The sequence below is a fragment of the Triticum urartu genome, chromosome 1A (assembly GCF_056163025.1).
Source record: "Triticum urartu cultivar PI428250 chromosome 1A, HENAU_Tu73, whole genome shotgun sequence".
NCBI lineage: Eukaryota > Viridiplantae > Streptophyta > Magnoliopsida > Poales > Poaceae > Triticum > Triticum urartu.
In genome coordinates this window covers 205,385,012-205,397,807 of record NC_141873.1, presented here as the reverse complement: position 1 = coordinate 205,397,807, position 12,796 = coordinate 205,385,012, and positions in this window count along the sequence as shown.

Genomic DNA, 12,796 nt, shown 5'->3' with positions numbered 1-12,796 from the left:
GGCGAGCTGCCACGGTAAGGGTCTTGCCGGGTTTGCCAAAACCGCCTCCCGGCAAGGATCTTGGCGGGGGGTCCACTTCGTCCCCTTCGCTCTTTGTGGTCTTGGTCTTGGCGTCGTTCTGCTTCTCCTGAGCTTCGGCCTTACCTTGGCTCACCTCCCTTGCCTTGCTCAGTGTGGTGGTGCCGGTGGCTCAGACTGCCCGTGCACAGTTATAGGGGTACAAAAAGCGTACCCCTCTTTTTGTCAGCGACAACGGATGATACAAAGGGTAGCCGGTTCTTCTCCGTGAGGAGGTTTTGAATCCACGGGGGGATCTTCCCTTAGAAAGGGGGCTTGAATCCAAAGGGATCTTCTCCGCAAGGAGGCCTTGAATCCAAGGTGGATCTTCTCGGTAGAGGCTGCGGTCTCTCTCATGGAGTAGATCCGATATGGATGAGCGTAGTTCTATCTCTCAAATGAGCTAAACCAACGCTGACCCTCAAATGGTGGAGGTGGAGGAGTGTATATAGTCTAGGGCCATGAATGGGTAAGTGAGGGGCAAAACAGGTACATGGGCCTCGGCCCAGAGACTCTGCACGCAGGCAGGCCGGAAGTTCCGGGCAGGGACGAAAGGTCTGGGCTCCGGAAGTTCCGTGTGGGTTCCGGTGTAAGCGGAGAGTTCGCACGGCGCAGGCTGTGCTAGAGTGGCGAGGGCCGGAGGTTCCGGGATGGCCGGAAGTTCCGAAGGCTGGAGGTTCCGGGCTGTGGCCGGAAGGTCCGGGCCTGGCAGAAACTCTGCACAAGTCTTGATGCCGGCTGTTCCTTCTCCTTGAGTCCTTGATTCCTAAGAACATGTAGTGTCTTGGCATTAGGTAGCAACCATGTCTCAGAAGAATGGAGAGGGAAAGGACTTAGGAACGAGTTCACCTTGTGTCCAATGGCGTATGCTCGAGGTTGAGGTCTCGTCATAGTGTACATGGGGATGATCATAGGATGATCCGCATCAGTTCAACAACAGCGGCAAGGTTATGGTAACACGTACTATTCGTGTGCATTTTAGTATCTCTACATATGCTGATTATGTTGATTGTGGTGTGGTACCTATGCAAGCATGTTCCTTGTTACTTGGTAGACCATGGCAATTTGATAAAAATTCTGTACACCATGGTAGAAACAATCAGTATACTCTTGTTCATAAGGACAAAAATATTACTTTGCTTCCTATGACTCCTGATTCCATTTTGAAAGATGATATTAATAGAGCTAATAAAGTAAAACAGGAGAAACATAAGAGTGAAAATCAGATTGTGGCAAAAGAGTTTGAGAAACAAATGAAGCCTAATAATAAATCATCTAGTGTTCTTACTGAAATTAAATTGAAAAGTGCATGTTTACTTGCCACCAAATCTGATATTGATGAGCTAGATTTTAGCAAATCTGTTTGCTATGCTTTTGTGTGTAAAGAGGCATTATTTTTATTCAAGGACGTGCCTTCCTCTTTGCCCTGTACTGTTACTAACATTTTGCAGGAGTTCGCTGACGTCTTTCCATAAGACGTGCCACCGGGATTACCACCTATTCGAGGAATTGAGCATCAAATTGACTTAATTCCCAGTGCATCATTACCCAACCGTCCACCGTACTGTACCAATCCAGAGGAGACGAAGGAGATTATGCATCAAGTACGGGAGCTGCTCGACAAAGGTTATATACACGAATCCCTTAGTCCTTTGTTGTTCCTATCATTTTAGTGCCGAAAAAGATGGTACGTCACGTATGTGTGTTGATTGTAGAGGCATTAATAATATTACTATTCATTACCATCATCCTATTCCTAGGCTAGACGACATGCTTGATGAATTGAGTGGCTCTACAATATTCCCCAAAGTTGATTTGCATAGTGGATACCATCAAATTCGTATGAAATTGGGAGATGAATGGAATACAGCATTTAAAACTAAGTTTGGATTATATAAGTGTTTAATCATGCCTTTTGGGTTAACTAATGCACTTAGTACTTTCATGAGATTAATGAACGAAGTTTTACGTGTTTTCATTGGACGATCTGTGGTAGTCTATTTTGATGACATACTAATTTATAGCAGATCTTTGGAGGAACATTTGGAACATTTACGTGTTGTTTCTATTGCTCTACGTGATGCACGTTTGTTTGGTAACCTTGGGAAGTGCACCTTCTGCACCGATCGAGTATCTTTTCTTGGCTATGTTCTTACTCCACAGGGAATTGAAGTTGATAAAGCCAAGATTGAAGCTATTGAGAGTTGGCCGCAGCCCAAAACGGTCACACAAGTGAGGATTTTTCTTGGCCTCGCTGGATTCTATAGGCGTTTTGTGAGAGATTTTAGCACTATTGCTGCACCGCTCAATGAGCTTACAAAGAAGGATGTACCTTTTGTTTGGGGTACCGCACAGGATGAAGCCTTCACAGTATTCAAAGATAAGTTGACACATGCTCCTTTACTCCAACTTCCTGATTTTAATAATACTTTTGAGCTTGAATGTGGTGCTAGTGGAATTGTATTAGGAGGTGTGTTATTACAAGGCAAACCGGTTGCATACTTTTCTAAAAAATTGAGTGGGCCTAGTCTGAATTATTCTACTTATGATAAAGAATTATATGCTCTTGTTCGGACTTTAGAAACATGGTAACATTATTTATGGCCCAAAGAATTTGTTATACATTCCGATCATGAATCATTGAAACATATTAAAAGTCAAGCTAAACTGAATCGTAGACATGCTAAATGGGTTGAATTCATTGAGACTTACCCATATGCCATTAAACACAAGAAGGGTAAAGAAAATGTTATTGCTGATGCATTGTCTCGTCGCTATACTATGGTTTCATAACTTGACTTCAAAATATTTGGTTTGGAGACCATCAAAGATCAATATGTGCATGATGCTGATTTTAAAGATGTAATGCAGAATTGTAAACAAGGAAGAACTTGGAACAAGTTTGTTGTTAATGATGGATTTGTGTTCCGTGCTCACAAGCTATGCATTCTAGCAAGCTCCGTTAGTCTTTTGTTGTTGCAGGAAGCACATGGAGGAGGATTAATGGGACACTTTGGCATGAATAAGACGGAGGACATACTTGCTACACATTTCTTTTGTCCAAAGATGAGACGGGATGTTGAGCGTTTTGTTGCTCGATGCACTACATGTCAAAAAGCTAAGCTACGACTCAATCCTCATGGTTTATATCTGCCTTTGCCTGTACCTAGTGTACCTTGGGAGGATATATCTATGGACTTTGTTTTAGGTTTACCTCAAACAAAGAAGGGGAGGGATAACATATTTGTTGTCGTGGATAGGTTCTTGAAAATGGCACACTTTATACCATGTCATAAAAGCGATGATGTTAGTGTTGCTGATTTGTTCTTTTGTGAAATTATTCGCTTGCATGATGTGACAAATACTATTGTTTCAGATCGTGATACTAAATTTCTTAGCCACTTTTGGAGATGTTTATGGGCTAAGTTGGGGACTAAACTTCTTTTTAGTACTATTTTCACCCCCAAACTGATGGACAAACTGAAGTAGTCAATAGAACATTGTCTACTATGCTTAGGGCTGTTTTGAAGAATAATAAGAAAATGTGGGAAGAATAATAAGAAAACACGAGAGGAAACACTAAACCGACATGAATAAGTCACACATGGGCTAGATCCTCGAGTACATAGGGGGAGATACACGAATCCATGGACAACTATGGACGATACATGGTAACCGGTCTTCTCCGTGAGGAGGTCTTGATGTTCTTCCCTCAAGAGGGGTCTTGAATCCGCTTCGGGGATCTTCTCCGGTGGAGGCTCGAATCTCCGAGGAGAAGGTAACCAAGTGGATGAGCAAAGCTCTCTCACAAATATGAGCTAAACATTTGCTAACCCTAGTACGGGGCTAAGGAACAAGTATATATAGTCTAAATCCACGAAAGGGTAAGTGACGAGGGGATACATGGGCCCTAGGCCCGTTTTCTGCGCACAGGCAGGGCGGTAGTACTGGGCAACGGGCGGTAGTACCGCTCAAAGCGGTAGTGCCACTGGTACAGGCGGGAGTACCGGACCCGGGTCATGCGAACATAGGGATTTGTCGGGTTGAGCGGCAGTGCAGCGGATGCCCGGCGGCAGTACCGCATGAAGGGCTTCAGTGGTAGTACCGCTCGCCAGCGGTAGTACCGCTCGTCCTGGCGTGTGCGGCTCCTCTTCAGAATCTTGACGTCCATCTTGTTCCGTAGCTCCTTCCAGGCTGGTTCCTTGGTACCTAATGACGCAAAACATCTTTTTTTGAGGTAGTAACCATGTCTCAAGTGGATCGGAGTGGAATTGTGAGAGGAGAGATGTCACCTCGGTTTCAAGAGCTCTTGCACGTGCTCGTGTCATGGGTCCAAGAGGTGTCGTAGTAGATGTAGTTGGGTCCATGGGGATGGCCTTGGGATGCTCCGCATCATCTCCCCTCCTTTGGGGAAGATCCGTCCTCGGATCAAATTCTTCATCACCATGGAAGGGAGAGAGATCTTTGACGTTGAAGATGTCGCTCATGTTGTACTTGTCGCGCGGGAGGTCGATCTTGTAAGCGTTATCGTTGTAGCATGCAAGCACCTTGAAGGGTCCATCCGCTCGTGGTCGAAGCTGGGACTTCCATTCTTGTGGAAAGCGGTCCTTGCGAAGGTGTAGCCACACGAGATCACCAATGTTGAAGACCATAGGTTGCTTGTTAAAGTTGAGCTTGGTCGTAAGGCGTTGAACTTGGCGCTCGATGGTGTTTCTTGTATCTTCATGCACCTTCTTGAGATGTGTCACACACGCACTTGCGTCCAAATTGATGCTCTCTTGGTGTGGTAGAGGAAGAATGTCCAATGGTGATAATGGGTTGAATACGTAAACGACCTCGAAAGGAGACTTGCCGGTTATTGAGTGCCTTGCTCGGTTGTAGGCGAACTCGGCGATAGGTAGGCACTCCTCCCACTCCTTGATGTTCTTCATGATGAGTACTCGAAGTAGAGCGGAGAGTGTGCGGTTTGTCACCTCCGTTTGGCCGTCGGTTTGAGGATGGTACACCGTGGAGAAGAGTAGCTTGATTCCGAGCTTGGTGCATAGGGTCTTCCAAAAGTAGCTAGGGAACTTGACGTCGCGGTCCGAGACAATTGTCTTTCGCACACCATGGAGACCCAATATTTCCCTACAAAAGAGATTAGCAATATGTGAAGCATCGTCTATCTTGTGACAAGGAATAAAATGTAACATTTTGGAGAAACGGTCCACAATGACAAATATGGAGTCTTTTTCGTTTTGAGTTCTAGGAAAACCAAGTACAAAGTCCTTGCTAATGTCTTCCCAAGGTTGGTATGGAATTGGTAAAGGCATATAGAGACCATGAGATTGAGCTTTGGACTTAGCTTTGCGACATGTAGAACACCGGTTGGTGAAACGATTGACGTCCTGAAACATCTTTGGCCAAAAGTAGCTCTTTGAGAGCGTGGCGAACGTCTTGTCGCGTCTGAAGTGTCCCATTAAGCCTCCTTCATGCGATTCCTGCAAAAGCAACAAACGAAGGGATGACTCGGGGATGCAAAGTTTGTTAGCTCTCATAAGATAGTCGTCTTTGATGTAATAGCGTTCCCAAGATGTATTCGACAAACACTTGGCATAAGGAGTAGCAAAAGTCGCATCATGCTCATACAAGTCTTTGATATGCTCGAAGCCAATGACATCTAACTCAAGTTGCGTGACAAGCATGCATATGCGGGAAAGAGCATCCGCTACTATGTTTTCTTCACCCTTGATGTTCTCGATGACATAGGGAAAAGACTCAATAAATTCACTCCATTTAGCATGAGGCTTGTTCAACTTAGTTTGTCCCTTAAGATACTTGAGAGTCTCATGATCGGTATGAATGATAAACTCATGGGGACGAAGGTAATGTTCCCATTCATGCAAAACGCGGACTAAAGCATATAGCTCTTTGTCATAGATGGGATAATTGAGTTGCGCTCCGGAAAGTTTCTCACTAAAGTAAGCTATGGGGCGCTTCTCTTGCGTTTACGCACCTCCTATGCCCTTACCACTAGCATCGCAATGAATTTCAAAAGGCTTGTCGAAGTTTGGTAAAGCAAGCATGGGAGCATGAGTAAGCAGATTCTTAAGCTCATTGAATGCGGTATCTTGGGAAGGTCCCCAAAAAAAAGGCGCATTCTTCTTGCTCAAAGAATGCAAAGGCGAAGCAATGGTGCTAAAATCCTTCACAAAGCGACGATAGAAACCCGCAAGGCCAAGAAAACTACACACTTGATGCAAGTTGGTTGGTTGCGGCCAAGTCTTAATAGCATTTGATAGAGGCAAAGGTGTCCCGATGTTTCGATGAGATGGTAGCTATCGTTTTCTGTGGGAGTCGACCTTGACGATCTGACTACGAACGTGCGAGACGTCGCGCCTTAGCAATTGCTAAACCAACTTCCGAGGGTTATTGACCACGCCGGAGCACGATCAACCTGACCACGAGGGTCTGTTTCCTGTGAGCAAACGAAGAACAAGCAAGAAACTGAGATTGCAATCTGGATATTGCGAATATAAGATGAAAGCTTTATTGATCAAGCTGGGGTTCTGTGACGTCTTGCTCTGGTCGTTGGACACAAACGAAGTACGCGAAGTTGCAGCTATGGCGAACTTTTAATCTAAACAAAACCCAAAGCATAAACGATGCCCTAAGGATTGTATATATGGAGGAGAGAGGGGGAATTTCGTGGCCCTTGGTGGAGGGGTCCTAAACCAACCCTAACTCTTGTTTCCCCACACATACGGACTCTAAAAACAGCCTATAGTTAAGTACTTCGAAAATACATGGGCCTGGCCCAATAATAAGGTGACGCAGCACCTAAAATAGCCTCTGGACAAAATTTATGAAGTGGCATCTTGTATATTTCGTCCCATGCTTCATGCACTCATTATGGTGGCTTCAGAGTCCTGGAATCATCACTTGTAACTCTGTTCTTGTTCCCCTTGCGCATGCCATCATCTCCATGCTTGAACTTGCTCCAAGGTTCATCTTTCTTGTCCAAGCTAGGCCCTTCATTTGTAAGCAAAACAAATGTATCCAATTTAGGCAGCATCATATTCTCATGAACATTAGAATCATTACCAAGAAACGAAAGTACCTGATAATTCAATTGGCGTGTGCGAGCTCTAGTAATCGGTCCAGTGTGTATAGCAGCAGGGGCTGTGGGTGTAACAATGGTATTGATGTCCTCATCATCCTCCCCTTCTTGAAATGAAGTCGTCCTCGACGAAAGTTTATCGTCCTCACCCAAATAAGGCTTCAAATCTGCAATGTTAAAAGTGGGACTAACCCCAAAATCTGCAGGCAGCTCAAGTTTATAAGCATTATCATTTATTTTCACTAACACCTTAAAAGGACCATCAACACGTGGCATTAGCTTTGATTTGTGCAAATTAGGAAATCTATGGTTACGCAAATGTTACCAAACAAGATCTCCAGGTGCAAACACAACATTTTTTCTACCCTTATCTCCAGCAAGTTTATATTTAGCATTCATACGCTCAATGTTTTCCTTAGTTAACTCATGCATTTTTAAAATCAATTCAGCACGTTCTTTAGCATCAAAATTAACCTTATCCGAAGATGGAAGAGGCAACAAATCAATAGGTGCACGAGGTAGGAAACCATACACAATTTCAAAAGGGCACATCTTAGTAGTAGAATGCAATGAATGATTATAAGCAAATTCAATATGAGGTAAGCATTCTGCCCAGATTTTCTTGTTATTCTTCAAAACAGCCCTAAGCATAGTAGACAATGTTCTATTGACTACCTCGGTTTGTCCATCAGTTTGGGGGTGACAAGTAGTACTAAAAAGCAGCTTAGTCCCCAACTTAGCACATAAACATCTCCAAAAGTGGCTAAGAAATTTAGTATCACGATCTGAAACAATAGTATTTGGCACACCATGCAAGCGAATAATTTCATGAAAGAACAAATCAGCAACATTAACAGCATCATCGCTTTTATGACATGGTATAAAGTGTGCCATTTTCAAGAACCTATCCACGACAACAAATATGCTATCCCTCCTCTTCTTTGTTCGAGATAAACCTAAAAGAAGTCCATAGATATATCCCCCCACGGAACACTAGGTACAGGCAAAGGCATATATAAACCATGAGGATTGAGTCGTGACTTAGCTCTTTGACATGTAGTGCAGCGAGCAACAAAACGCTCAACATCCCGTCTCATCTTTGGCCAAAAGAAATGTGTAGCAAGTATATCCTCCGTCTTCTTCACGCCAAAGTGTCCCATTAATCCTCCTCTGTGCGCCTCCTGCAAGAACAAAAGACGAACAGAGCTAGCTGGAATGCATAGCTTGTTAGCACGAAACACAAATCCATCATTAAGAACGAACTTGTTCCAAGTTCTCCCTTCCTTACAATTCTTCAATACATCTTTAAATTCAGCATCATGAACATATTGATCTTTGATGGTATCCAAACCAAATATTTTAAAGTCAAGTTGTGAAACCATAGTATAACGACGAGACAATGCATCAGCAATAACATTTTCTTTACCCTTCTTGTGTTTAATGACATAAGGGAAAGTCTCAGTGAATTCAACCCATTTAGCATGTCTACAGTTCAGTTTTGCTTGACTTTTAATGTGTTTCAAAGATTCATGATCAGAATGTATAACAAATTCGTTGGGCCATAAATAATGTTGCCATGTTTCTAAGGTCCGAACAAGAGCATATAATTCTTTATCATAAGTAGAATAGTTCAGACTAGGCCCACTCAATTTTTCAAAAAAGTATGCAACAGGTTTGCCATCTTGTAATAACACACGTCCTAATCCAATTCCACTAGCATCACATTCAAGCTCAAAAGTCTTATTGAAATTAGGAAGTTGGAGTAAAGGAGCATGTGTCAACTTATCTTTCAATACTGTGAAGGCTTCTTCCTGTGCGGTACCCCAAACAAAAGGCACATCCTTCTTTGTAAGCTCGTTGAGAGGTGCAGCAATGGTGCTGAAATCTCTCACAAAACGCCTATAGAAACCAGTGAGGCCAAGGAAACTCCTCAGTTGTGTGACTGTTTTGGGCTGCGGCCAACTCTCAATAGCTTCAATCTTGGCTTTATCAACTTCAATTCCCTGTGGAGTAACAACATAGCCAAGAAAAGATACTCGGTCGGTGCAAAAGGTGCACTTTCCAAGGTTACCAAACAAACGTGCATCACGTAGAGAAATAAAAACAGCACATAAATGTTCCAAATGTTCCTCCAAAGATTTGCTATAAATCAATATGTCATCAAAGTAAACTACCACAAATCGTGCAATGAAAGCACGTAAAACTTCGTTCATTAACCTCATGAAAGTACTAGGTGCATTAGTTAACCCAAAAGGCATGACTAACCACTCATATAATCCAAACTTAGTTTTAAATGTTGTTTTCCATTCATCTCCCAATTTCATACGAATTTGATGGTATCCACTAGGAAAATCAACTTTGGAGAATATTGTAGAGCCACTCAATTCATCAAGCATATCATCCAGCCTAGGAATAGGATGACGATAACGAATAGTAATATTATTAATGCCTCTACAATCAAGCACATACGCGACGTACCATCCTTTTTCGGCACTAAAATGATAGGAACAACACAAGGACTAAGGGATTCGTGTATATAACCTTTGTCGAGCAGTTCTTGTACTTGACGCATAATCTCCTTCGTCTCCTCTCGAGGTACGGTATGGTGCACGGTTGGCTAATGATGCACCGGTAATTAAGTCAATTTGATGCTCAATCCCTCGAATAGGTGGTAATCCCGGTGGCACGTCTTGTGGAAAGACGTCAGCGAACTCCTGCAAAATGTTAGTGACAGCAGAAGGCAAAGAGGAAGGCACATCCTCGAATGAAAATAATGCCTCTTTGCACACAAAAGCATAGCAAACAGATTTGCTAAAATCTAGATCATCAATATCAGATTTGGTGGCAAGTAAACATGCACTTTTCAATTTAATTTCAGAAGCAACACAAGATTGTTTATTATTAGGCTGCATTTGTTGCTCAAATTCTTTTGCCACAATCTGCTTTTCACTCTTATTTTTCTCCTGTTTTGCTTTATTAGCTCTACTAATATCATCTTTCAAAATGGAATCAGGAGTCATTGGAAGCAAAGTAATATTTTTAACCTTATGAACAAGAGTATACTGATTGTTTCTACCATTGTGTACAGAATTTTTATCAAATTGCCATGGTCTACCAAGTAATAAGGAACATGCTTGCATAGGTACCACATCACAATCAACATAATCAGCATATGTAGAGATACTAAAATGCACATGAACAGTACGTGTTACCTTAACCTTGCCGCTGTTGTTGAACCATTGGATGTAGTAAGGATGTGGATGTGGTCTTGTGGTGAGAGATAGCTTCTCCACCATCTCCATGCTAGCCAAGTTATTGCAGCTCCCTCCATCTATGATGACGCGAACAGAACGTTCCTTCACAACTCCCTTTGTATGGAACAAATTATGCCTCTGATTTTGCTCAGCTTGTGTAACCTGCACACTCAAAACACGTTGAGCAACTAAATATTCATACCTGTCAGCATCTTCAGCAACCATGTATTGCGTCTCATGATCAGAATCATCCCCACCGTGTTCTTCACGTGTAATAAGAGCCAAAGTCTCCTCATCATAGTCACTAGCGGACTCATACCCACTATCCTCAGTAGCAATCATCACACGCTGAGATTGGCATTCTCTCGCAAAATGTCCTCTTCCCTTACAACGATGACAAATAATATCACTTGTGTGCCCCGTTGATGCCATGGAAGAAGAAGAGCTCTGCGTAGGTCCAGCAGGTGTGCTCTTGGCAGATAGTGGTGGTTGTGCCTGCTTTCTTGTATCACGGCTGGAGGTGGCACCTGATGGAGGTGCTGGTGGAGTGGAAGTAGAGGATGCACGTGGTGTCCATGATGAAGATCGACATGCAGAAAAGTTAGTTCGCGCCAATGCCTGTCGATCATGCACTTCACGTTCAGCTTTACAAGCAAGATGGAATAAACGAGTGATATTATTATACTCCTTATACTCTAGGATGGTCTGAAACTCTCTATTTAATCCACCCATCAAAACGTGCAAGCATAGCTTCATTCTCCTCAACTATACCACATCTAATCATGCGAGTTTGTAATTCCTGATAATATTCTTCTACAGAATTTTTTCCTTGTCTTAAACGCTGCAATTTTTGAAGTAATTCACGTTGATAATATGGTGGAACCCAACGAGTACGCATAGCAGTTTTCAAAGCAGCCCAAGTAGCTGGAATAGGATATAATCTACAATGCTCAGACCACCAAACACATGCAAAACTAGTGAATGCACAAACAGCAGAAGGAACACGTCTCTCCTCGGGATATTGTAAACATGTAAATCATTGTTCAGTTTCTAACTCCCAAGTAAGATATATGTCAGGAACATATCTACCCTCAAATGGTGGAATATTCAATTTTAGTTTAGGGAGATGGTCATGATCTCGTACCTGAGGGTGAGACCTACCATTGCCATTATTTCCATGTGGACGACCTGGTGATTGCTGTGCTGGTGGTGGCACGTTGTTCTGATTTTGATCAACCTCATCCTCGTAATCTCCGGCAAAATCATCCTCCCCCGCATCAGCAGCAGGAGCCACAGAAGTATCAACAGCAGCACCAACAGTTTGGCCACGTGTAAGAGGGAGACGGCTCGCTCGGCGGAGGGTTGTTTCATGATGTGTAGCTAGTCGTTGTTGTTGTTGTTGTAGAGGTGTGGCAGGTGCAGCCGGTGGTGGTGGTGGAAGACGCACCAGCAATTCATTAAACCTGTTATCGAGCTTTGTTTCGGACATCTTCTCCATGCCATCTATCTTCTCCATGGCCTCTTCAAATCTGTTTAGCACATCTTGCACCTGTCCACTCATCATTTGCTGAAATTTATCATGCAACTCCTTATTCATCATGTTCTCCCAGTCAGTCTCGTCGGCTTGTGATCCTGCCATGGTTAGCAACAATAGAAACACACAAGAATATGATCCTACAGACTACTAATAAGAGGTGGTGGTGGTGTCACAAATCCATCAAGCAAATCTCAAATTCTTACCAGTTCTTACCCAGCAGCAGGCGGTGATCGGCAACCGTCGTAGTCAAAACTCTCAAAGCTTGGATAGAGCGATTACCAGGGAGAGTCAAACGCACGACGTAGATGTATGTGGAGGTGGGAAGTCCTATAATATGGTAGCAAAAAGGGTCAGCAATAATCAATTCAGAGATGCAAAGTTGAATAAACGCTCAACGACGGTACTGTTCTGGTCCTAGGCTAGACCGTGCTAGAGACGCGAGCCTAGAACACTAACAACATCACGGCGCTGCATGTAAACAATGGAGGAGGACACTCTGAATTTTTTTTCTTTTTTATTCACTTTTTTTGCACTTTTTTTCCTCTTTTTTTTGGCTCCGCAACAAATTTTTTTTCGAAAAAGTCTACAAATGGTCTAAAAAGTGCCTAGCTAGAATTTTCCAGACTTTGTTTTTTTTTAGTTTGGAACTATTTTTCTTCTGCGGCTAGCACGGAATCTCAGGAGTCCTACTCTGTCATGACTCGGAGTATGGCGTGATCTAGAACTCGAAAACAAAGCAACAAATACTGGACTCGGACTAGGACTGGTGGCGGAGATGAAACTAGTGGAACTCGGACTGTGGTGGTATATCTGGACTCGGATTGGTGGTGGTATATGGCGATGGTATAT